Source organism: Solanum dulcamara, chromosome 11 (genome assembly GCF_947179165.1).
Source record: "Solanum dulcamara chromosome 11, daSolDulc1.2, whole genome shotgun sequence".
NCBI classification, from domain to species: domain Eukaryota; kingdom Viridiplantae; phylum Streptophyta; class Magnoliopsida; order Solanales; family Solanaceae; genus Solanum; species Solanum dulcamara.
In genome coordinates this window covers 62,163,294-62,171,007 of record NC_077247.1, presented here as the reverse complement: position 1 = coordinate 62,171,007, position 7,714 = coordinate 62,163,294, and the positions used below count along the sequence as shown (strand labels likewise).

General features: G+C 36.6%; 1 pseudogene; it reads right to left on the bottom strand.

The window, feature by feature from the left end:
- Nucleotides 1–922: 922 nt before the first annotated feature.
- LOC129874425 (nuclear pore complex protein NUP98B-like) lies at nt 923–5,743 on the bottom strand (annotated as a pseudogene).
- Nucleotides 5,744–7,714: the final 1,971 nt, after the last annotated feature.

Sequence of the window (7,714 nt, the reverse complement as noted above, 5' to 3'; positions counted from 1 at the left end):
ATGTAAGGGCTTTTAGTCAAAGAAAGGATTCAATGTGAAAGGACAATTCTCACATACTTGAATCAAATGAAATGTTTTAATGAGCTATCCCACCGATGAAGATGTTATGTCTAAAATTATACAATGCCTATGTCATTATGATACTCAAATGTTATTCCGTGGGATTGACCTAGCACCGAATGTAGCATGTAGATGGGGACTCGACCTAAGGGGTCCTTAATTAAAGTCTCATGTTACATTAACTATGCGCCAACATAGGAGCCCTTGAAGGTTATTTAGGCTAGTGGATCCACAATTAGCCAATAAAGTTAAAGTTATAGAACGTTAAAGTTGACGGAGTCCTACCCGACAAGTAGACTCCCCGTGCCAACGTAGGGGGTTACGTTGGATTCCATGTAATAGCTCTCATGGTCTTAAATGTCGGTTAGGGTCACTTCCCCACAAAAATGAATATTTTAAAGTTTCCTATGATCATGTCTAATGCATGCATTCACTTATGCATATTGCTTACTCATGTCTTTCTTATGTTCTTCATTTCATAGCATACTCACATACTTAGTACATTCAAAGTACTAATGCATACTTTTGCCTACATGATATCACCATGTAGGAACCGACGTCGCTCCTCGATCTCCTCCACGTGGCTAACTCGTATTAGTTTGAAGATTTGCTAGTGGTGAGTTCCCATGTTTCGGGAACATCTTTTTTATTCTAAGCTTTTGTTATGTAGAATAGTAAGACTTTTATTAAGGCATTTCGTGACACTTATATTGAGGGTGAGCTAGGGACATGTCTTAGCCCCGCCAAGTCTATTAGTAGAGGTATGTTTGGACATAAATGGATAAATGTTTTTATTTCCGCTTATTATTGTTTACCATTACCAATGAAATGCTTAGTGAATGCTAAGAGGCTTGGGTGAGGTACCTTCGGGTGTCTCATTCGCCGTGTCGCGTCTAGGCCCTAGGCTTGGGTCGTGACAATTAATAACAAACGCAGTAAAGTAAAATAATAGATGGTTAAGTTTGTCATTGATACTTGGCTGACAAATTCCACGTCCAATTTCTGAGCAACTAGCACCTTCTTAAAAAAAACAAGTGCTGGGAGGATTAGTTACATAGATTACAATCCAACATACTAACAACTTCAAAAAGAGCAAGACATACTGCATTAAGTACCTGTTGATGGTGAGAAGCTTTGGTTGTTGGAAGTGTTGCTCCAACTTTAGGAGTCATTTCTGGCTGCAGAGGACAAAAGAACAGAGGCTGCAAGAGTAGCAACAACTTAGATGTACAACATCACAATAGAAGTCCTTTACCGATTTTATAGACTACAAGGTGCCTTTTATATTTTTTATGAAAGAAAGCAAATGGCAGAGATATATAAATGAGATCTAATTGCATATACGTTGAGAAACACTTACAGTATTTTGACTCACAGCAAGTGGAGTGCTTGAAACATTACAAAGTCCTGGTGGAGTAGGCTGAGACTGCTTTAGGCAATTCAAGCATAATGTGGATTGTGGAGCGCCTCCTGTAGTTAAAACAGGAGTGGGAGAAAAAGTGTTCTTTTGACCAAAAACATGGGCAGATGATTTTGCTAACAAAGGATATGTGGAAGGTGAGACTGAACATGGAGATAGAGGGGCAGATGTTGATAAAGACCATGGATTCCTTAATGGAGAAAAGGTGGAGGTAGTGGAAGAATTGGAAGATGGATTTAAAGGTGCAAACGGCCTTGAATGGATCCACAGAGAAAAACAAACATCTGAGGCAGTAGATTCCACTCTACTTCCAGTGCCACAAGAGTTTAACAATGATGTATTGGGGGGAAATATATGGGAAATGGACTGTGACTTCGGAAATGGGGTAGATGCAGTTGCTGTAGAAATTTCATTTGATAGAGAGTCAACCTCTGCTCTTTCCACTACAAATGTACTTGGAAAAAGGGAATAAAAAAGTTGATCAACAGTTGCTTGGTTAAATACTGGTGATATGAAAGGCCGTGTGTTGTCGATGATACCAAATCCCTGTGTACCGGAAATACCACATGAAGAACCACATTTCTGACCTGAAAATTCATCCATGAAGTATCAAAAAAGTTGATGAAATACAAGGTAAGTTTCTTTGTTAGCTACAGATAAGAAAACAAGTTAAGGATACCTTTATCACCTAACTGGTAGTCCTCAAACCTCAACTCCTCCTGGCTTTTATCTTTAAAAGTCTGCATTCCACAAATGGATTGAATTTTTGCACCATCAGGTAATGTGCAATCTATATCTGGAGTTGCAATGTATGATGCTGTTCTGCTTCCTTTCTGATTAATACCAAATGCGGACTTTACAAAGCCAGAGCTCTTGAGCAAAGGTGCTGTACTTTCTTTTCCTGGTTTGCAAATTTGATCTAAAGATTAAACACTTAGGACATCCAAAAATATGAAGTAGGAATAAATAGTACTTAGTACTAATATTTAACAAAAGATCAACGTGGATTTCAAATCAATGTAGAGCATATGGTAATGCACATTGAACGGACATAAAGTAAAGTAAACCTTTGCTCCCTGATATGGATACTGCTGGTTGGCCGAAGGAATAGGAATCAAATCTTGGGGTGGCAAAGTGTGAGTTGCTTGGAACACCAAATGCAGGAGCTCTTGGATATCCAAGAATGGAGGAGTCTGAGACATTGGCATCCCTCATCAGAGATTCCTTGGCCACGCTGTTAACGTCATATTTCTTTCCAAATGTTTGTAAAGTGGATGAGCCCGGAGATATGCTTTGTGTTTGATTAGATGTAGCATTCATTGCTGCATTAAAGGCTAATGTCCCTGCAGTTAGGTAAACAGATTGCATTTATTTGCTAATCACTAATTAAAGACAACTACAAGGCATCCATAGTTGGCACAAGAAATCCCACTGAGATATTGCAGTTATTACCGACATTTATGGAGAAAAGTACAGCTCAATGTTCATAGCTACTTTCACAAGGAGCAGATTTAGCTTTTCAGCCAATTCCAAAGCCGCCTCGCTGCTCTAGAAAAGTAAATATGATCTCCCCTTTCATGAAATTGGCAGTATTGGGTGTAGCATCTACATATCTCAATCCTCACCTGGACCACAGGCGATAAGGAAAGCTGTACATATCAATTGGCAGAGAAATCATGGGAATAACATATTCAACGAGTGTATGTAGATCATTCCTATGCAACAGCTTAATTGGTCTTTCTTCTGAGTGTATTTGGACAGAGCCAAAGAATTCGTTTAATCAACTTAATTAAAGGAAGATATGCACATATAAAGGTAGCAATAACATATTTGAAGAAGCAGAATCTGAATCCACATAAGATGAATAAATACCGTGACAATAGGTAGTCAAATTTTTAATTAAGTTACTAGCACTTCGAAAGATTGCACCAAGCTTTAAAATTTTTAAAGTCTTAAGGATAGTTTTTTTCAAAGGGCAGTTTAATAAGAATACTACTAGTATTCCAGAGTAATACGAGTGCACACTATCTATCTGTCCACCTGGTCATTTATGGTAGTCTATGAACTTCTTCCGTTTTAATTTGTTTGTCTTACTTTTCTTTTTAGTCCGTTTAAAAGAGAATGTTTCTTTCCTGTTTTGGCAGCTCAATAGTTCCAGCTTTCACATGGCATGATTAAGACCAAAAGATTAAGGGACATTTCGGTATATTCTACATATCTTTATTTCAAGACCGCAAGATTCAAAAGTATTCCTTACTTTCTTAAACTCCAGCAAGTCAAAACCGGACAAAAAAATTGAAAAGGAGAGAGTGTAATACCAAGAACTCTTCGCGATAATAAACATGAAAAATTGCTGGAAGTAAAAAGTGTTCTCAATATATAGAAGCAGATCTTCGTGTTCTCAAGTATATATCATGGATATGGAGAAGAATAAATACAACCACATAAACTATATATCAACTAATTTGAACCAACATATGAGACCCACAAAGAAGCATAAACACATTACCAAAAAAGAAGAATACGAAAGGAACATGCCCAGATTCAGTTATCAAGAATGCACAAGTGGAGAAATTAAAAAGCATGTTGTTAATATATGAGAACAGTTAAGGATACCTTTATCACCTAACTGGTAGTCCTCAAACCTCAACTAGTCATGGCTTTTATCTTGATAAGTCTGCATTCCACAAATGGATTGAATGTTTGCACCACCGGGTCTTGTGCTATATTTCTCTGGAGTTGCAATGTATGATGCTGTTCTACTTTCCTTTCTGATTAACCAAATGCAGACTTTCCAAAACCAGAGCTCTTGAGCAAAGGTGTTGTACTTTCATTTCCTATTTTGCAAATTTGACCTTAGATTAAGCACTTAGGATATCCAACAATATAAAATAAGAACATGTAGTACTTGGTACTAATATTATGTTTAACAAAAGAGCAACGTGGATTTCAGATCAATGTAAGGCATATAGTAATGCACGTTGAACAGTATATAATCTTATATCATCTGCTCCAATACATGAGAAAATGGACAATAAAGTAAACCTTTGCTCCCTGACATGGATACTGCTGGTTGGCCAAAGGAATAGGAATCAAATCTTGGGGGGGTGAAGTGTGAGTTGCTTGGAACACCAAATGCAGAAGCTCTTGGATATCCAAGAATGGAGGAGTCTGCGACATTGACATTCCTGGACCACACGAGAGATTCATTGGCCACACTATAAACGTCATATTTCTTTCCAAATGTCGGTAAAGTGGACGAGCCCGGAAATATGTTTTGTGTTTGACCAGATGTAGCATTCGTTGCTGCATTAAAGGCTAATGGTCCTGCAGCTGGAAAAGCAGATTGAATTGATTTTCTAATCACTAATTAAAGACAACAACAAGCATCAATAGCTGTCTCAAGATCGGGTACAGAAATAGTAAGCAATAACACTACCCACCATAAGAAATCCCACTGAGGTATTGCAGTTATTACTTTTAACATTTTTGGAGAAGAGTACAGCTCAATGTGCACAGCTACTTTCACAAGGAGCAGATTTAGCTTTTCAACCAATTCCAAAGCTGCCTCGCTGCTCTAGGAAAGTAAGTGTTATATCTCTTCTTTCATGAAATTGGAAGTATTAAGTGTAGTATCCATATTATATGCCAATCCTCACCTGGAACACAGGCGAAAAAAGAAAGCTGTACTTAATCCATTTGGCAGAGAAATCATGGGAACAACATATCAAATAGTGTCTATAGGTTATTCCCACGAAATAGCTCAAGTGGCTTTTCTTCTGAGCGTGTTTAGAAAGAGACGAGAGAGCATTTTATGGAAAATTTAATTGATAAGACATATTAATGTTTCAAAATCCAGCTAGAAACAGAGGCAGTTTTTAACTGCAGAAAGTTGCACAAAGAAAATATGTTGATGATAGTGATTTTTTTTTTCTGAGAAAATTGCACACTATTCTTTTTAGTTTGGATGTGATCATGCAAGCTTAAAAATGTTATAAAAAAAGTCTTCACCGCCAAAAGATGTTGAGCTTCCAAAAGGAGATGAGGTTATTGTTCCAAACACACTGGAGTTGCTAGTCTGTTGAATTCCGGATGTAGAACCAAATAGGTTCATGTTGCTAAATGACGGGCTTTAAGCTGTCAAAAGATCGTCAAAACACAGTCAATCGCTATATTAATTATGTAACCAAAGAATTTGGTTAGTCAACTTACTTACAGGAATGAAGAAGACAACTACTATGTGCATATTGTCGTAGCAATTACATATTTGAAGAATCAGAATTTGAATCCACATAAGATGAATAAATTAAATACGGTGATCATAGGTTATCAATTTTTTAATTAGGTCAAAATTAAAGGACTTCAAAAGATTGCACCAAGCTTTAAAACTTTAATTGGTAACAGTCTAAGGATAGTTTCTCTTCTTTTTTTCTCAAGAACAGTTTAATAAAGAATACTACTAGTATTCCGGAGTAATCTGAGTGCACCCTTCAGAGGGAGGAATATGAATATTGAAGAGAATAAGCTATAAAGTGTAGTAAAAGGTTTGAGAATGTGGGTGAACAACAAACTGTCAAATAGCTTATCAGATGAGTAATGCATGCAATCCTATAGACCACAACAATCAGTCCAAGTTATGAACATCATAGCTGTCAGGCAGAAGAAATTATGTTCAGCAACATCATCAATACTATAAAAAAGTTGATGGCAGTCGAACATTTTGCAAAAAGATTACAATACTTTTCTCCCATCAGCACCAGTCCATCTCGTGAAACACCAGATCCTTCAAAAGAAAGTACAACTTCAGATGATGAATTAAATAATAAATTGAACAAAACTTTCTGCACATCAAAATATATTAGATCAATGTCAAAGAAACTAAAACTTAACATCGTCATCCACCTTCACATAGAAGGTCCCAATGCCTATAGCAACAGATACCTGATGGAAAGTGGGATAAGTTCAAACTAGGAGTAACTACTTATAAGAATAACAAACATAAAAAGAACAGTCCCATAAATCTCATGGAAAAAAGTAATAGAGTTGTGATATACGAACGGAACAGCATACTACAAGGAGAAAAGGTATATCAATTTTCATATAAAGGATATGACATCGTCATCAGAAGTAGGAAACAAAGGAACATAAGAACTCATTGAAGAGCCCCACCGTTCACTGCCTTTTGTGAGACTAGTCTAAGTGATTAAATCTGCATATAAGCACGACTTGCCATATTCTCATCAGCCCACCTCTATCGATCCTCAACACATCAAAAAAATCAGAAAACATGCAATTCCCCATTCTCTTACCTGGCACAAAATCAAAAAATCTAGACCATGTTAAAAAATAAAAAACTCTAGACCATACAAGGAAAATGGCCACTGAGGGCATTTACGAAAGTCTGTCCAATTGACTGTCTTCATTCAAAATACACAAATCACAACTTTTTATAATTGAACTACCAAAACAACTCCACAAATTTCCATTCATTACCTAGTAAATCATAAGAAGTATTGAAACATCCAGGCTGTTCAAAAAGTAAAAAACAAATTCTTGACACACACTGCGAGACTAACAACATAATTTTCTTCAAAAGATTTCTTGATAGGTGCAATGCCAATATATTATTGAAAACTACAATTTCTTTAATTTCCTTAAAATATGTATTTAAGAATATTCTTGAAAACTACAAGTTCTTGATTTTTTTTCTTAAAAAGAATGCATGCAAGAATTCCAAGTTAATCAAGGTCTCGAATTCCAAGATAATCTGATTTAGGGTTCCAAGAATACCCATGTATAACTTCACCGAGTTCTCGAATTTTCCTTCTTTCTTTTTTAATGGATGGGAAGAACAGTAGCATTACCTGGTCGCCGGAAAAATTGATTACCAACAAGTTCTTTCTGGAAAACTGCAGACAGATCAGCGGAAGACTTAAGCAGGGTTTTGGGTTTTCATCGGACATCGTCACCGAGGCAGTTAAGATCAGCATTCCGGTGGCGTACTCTAAGATGCGCCGGTAGCGTATATGATAAGCGGGCTTCTGTAATATGATGGTGATGAGTTCTAAAATGCGTAGGTGGTGTCTCTTTTATAGCTTTCGAACTAGTTAATACCCGCGGAAAAGAAACTCATTAACACCAAATATATTATTTTTAGTGGTTTTTTTATCGTAGTACTCATTTATTTTTTCAAATAAGAGTACTCTATTCCATCACATATAATTCAAATTATTT